Genomic DNA, 3,434 nt, shown 5'->3' with positions numbered 1-3,434 from the left:
TCTATACTTTAGGTTTTTTGCATATTAGGCATAAAGGTTGAGTTCTGTTACTTTTATGCTCAATAAAACTGAATTGTAGGTAATCTTCTTTGTAATATTTATGTTTTTCGTATTTAGTAGTAAACAAAATATTTGCTATAAATTTAAATTAATGATATTAACTTTACTTAAAAACTTTAAAAATTGTTAAAACAATAAATGTCTGCTGATGTCTATGAAATCAATGTAAGTTTAAACATTTGCTTTCAATGAAAATAAATGATTAAAGTTACAATAAATCTTGTAAAACTTTTACTTAAATGCAGTTTATGTAAATTTTAAATTAAATTAAATCTAAAATTAGATTTAGATGTCTTTCAAAAAAGGACAGAATCATTATTAATAGACTGATACTCGAGTAATATAAAGAAAAAGTGATTTTTACACTTGCATTCTGGTAAAAAAAAGTTTAAAGAAATACTACTTATTGGACTGCCATAAACATATGATCGTACTTTATAAGATTAAAAGTAAAGCTGCTTAAATGAGTTATAGTGCAGCTTTTTGTAGTTTTAATTCATTAGGGTAAACTGTCAAAATAAATACAATAAAAAGCTGAAGTTTATAAAATCTAATCATTTTTTTCATATATGTACAAAAGAAAAAACAATAAAATAAAACAGGACTGTCTTTTATTTAAAGACAACAACAAACATTTGCAAAATTTTTCATTCTATTCTTATACACTACTTTAAAAAAACTTACAATTAATATTAAAAGCATTTGAAGACTATTACTATCAGGACTAATTGATACAACTAACTTTTAAATTAGGATATTTCTAAAACTAATAAGAAAAAAGTTTATTTATTTTTTAATCTTAATTTATATTTATTATCAAAAATGGACTAATGTATAGAATTGTGCATAAAAAAATTTCTATATTGTACAAAAATAATTTATGTTGATAATAAAAACAATAGGGTGTGCAATTTATTTAGAAAAGTTTTATAATAAATTTCTGCTGATATGTATGAAATCAATCTGTATTAATATTTATATAAATCAATTCAGCTTCTGTAAAATTTTAGTTAAACTAAATTTAAAATTAGATTTAGGTGCTTTTGATAAAATAGGAGAATCAACAGTAATATACTAATATTTGAAGGGTTCTTACCAAAATTTAAGAAAATAGTTTAATAAAAATATAAGTTCTAGTACAAAATCATAAAAATTTTTGTCAAAAGAAAAATAATCTGTAATATTTCCTTTATTATGATCAAATTTTTAAACTCTGATTTTTCATAATAAAACTTTAAAATGCAATAATAATTTATAAAAAGATATGTTATTTATTGGACATATCATAAAAATAGATCCAGCACTAAAATAAAAAGTTAAATCTAGGGAAATTCATGGTTTTTTCAATTTTATCTAGAGAAATCTAGTGTTTTTTTTTTTTTGAAAATTGCAAACGTATAGGAAAATGTCGAGATTCTAGAGAAGTGGGAACTCTGTATTTTATTTAGTTAGACCTAAATAAATTTTTTCTGTTTAAGTTTTATCTCAGAGTCAAATACTTTTCAGCAAGCTAAATTTAATAGAATAGCAAGTTAAAAGAAAAGATTTTGTGATTGCCCAAAAATTTAAAATCGCCCCCTTTTTTACTTTTTAGTTTTCGCCCCTTTACTAGTTATCGCTCCCCGACTTACTAAAATCGCCCCTAGAAGCGATATCGCCCACTTTAGAAAACCCTGCTCTAGAGTCTTGAATATTAATTTACACACAGCTAAAGTTCATTAAACACAACAAACAATAAAAATTAAAAACAGTTTATAAAAACAACTAACAATTTTTTTTAATTATAGAATAAATTGTGTTAAATACAATTTGCAATATAAAACCATGTTTATTTTTTATTCAATTAAGATATTAGCATAATACTTTATTTGAGAATTTTTAATCTATTTTTTTTGAAATTTGTTGAATTATAGTATAATATTATTAATTTTAACTAATTTCTGAAACTATACCATTTAATATTTTAAATCTAAGCTGAATATTTTTAACTGATTAGACTTTGTGAAAATTTTATTTTCATTTTCTCATTGATTGGTTCTAATAATAAAATTGTCTAAATTATAAATATAACTATTTAAAATTTCCTTAGTTACATATTTTTGTTTTATACCAGTCAAACAGAATGCAAAATCTTGATAAGTAATATAGTTTTTTTAATTATAGTAAAGCAATTAAAATATACACCTTTCTAATTGTATTGACAATGTGAAAACTTTGCCTTACATTTTAAAGCAAACATGAATTACGAAAACGCTTACAACTAAGAAACTGAACACAATTACTCATCAAAATTACAACTAACCTGTCTAAACATTAGTAAAATATGTTAAACGATTTGTAAACACATTGATAAGTCAAAAATTTTTAGCTAAACATCAAATTTTAATCAATATTTAGTTATGATATTAAAAACGAAATATATGCAATAGTGAAACTTTCAAAAGTTAAAAATGAAACCCTTTGAGTTGTAATAAAATCCGAATTGTTTTTTTTTTAATTTAATTGGTTTATATTATAAAAAAAATCTTATTATCCATATGTGCACATATTGCAATTGTAAAGTTTTTATACAGTTTTTGATTATTTTAATATAAAAAGTTACAAAAATATGTCATATTAGTTCAACGTTAATCAAAAGTTTAGCAAAAAAGCAAACTAAATCTACTTAAATATGTAAACTCTTAAGTTAGATATTTTTTATTGAATAATTAATTTTTTTTTTCCGTGTAATTCTTTTTCTCAGGGGTGCACTGATAACAGGAAACCAATCAATACATGCCCCTAGTAAACAATATATTTAACTTGCTATTGTTTTTTTATGTATTGAACTGAAATTTTACAGAGATAGTATAAACACAATGATAATATATATAATATAGTAATTTATAGTTATTACTATTTACCTGTGGTATTTTTTGTATATTCTTATTATTTAGTTTTAATAATTCTTATAGAAAAATTCAAATATATCTTTTTAGGTTCTGATATAAACTTTAGAATTCCGATTAATTGCCTTTAAAGCCTTTATATTGTATTCAAAGTCGTGTTTAACTTTGACTTGTTTAAGTATTTTCTAAAAAATGTTGAGTTCTCGTAAAAATTGACAAAAGAAAAAACTTTTTTGATACTTTTCAAAGCTTTTGTAAGCTGGTTTAAATTAATAAAAAATCGTAAAAACGCTCAATTTTCGTATAGACAGTCAAATTTATACAATTCTTAGAAGTTTTATAATGTGGTTAATGCTTTAATGACGTCAATAAATAAATTATTTTTTATAACTTTAGTTATTTACCATTAATCACTTACAAATTAACTGGACCATATTAAATTTCATTATAGTTTTTTAATGTAAAATTAAAATAATAAATAATAGG

Source organism: Thalia democratica, chromosome 1 (assembly GCF_965202585.1).
Source record: "Thalia democratica chromosome 1, ktThaDemo2.hap1.1, whole genome shotgun sequence".
Lineage (NCBI taxonomy): Eukaryota > Metazoa > Chordata > Thaliacea > Salpida > Salpidae > Thalia > Thalia democratica.
Note: the sequence above shows the minus strand (reverse complement) of the source record.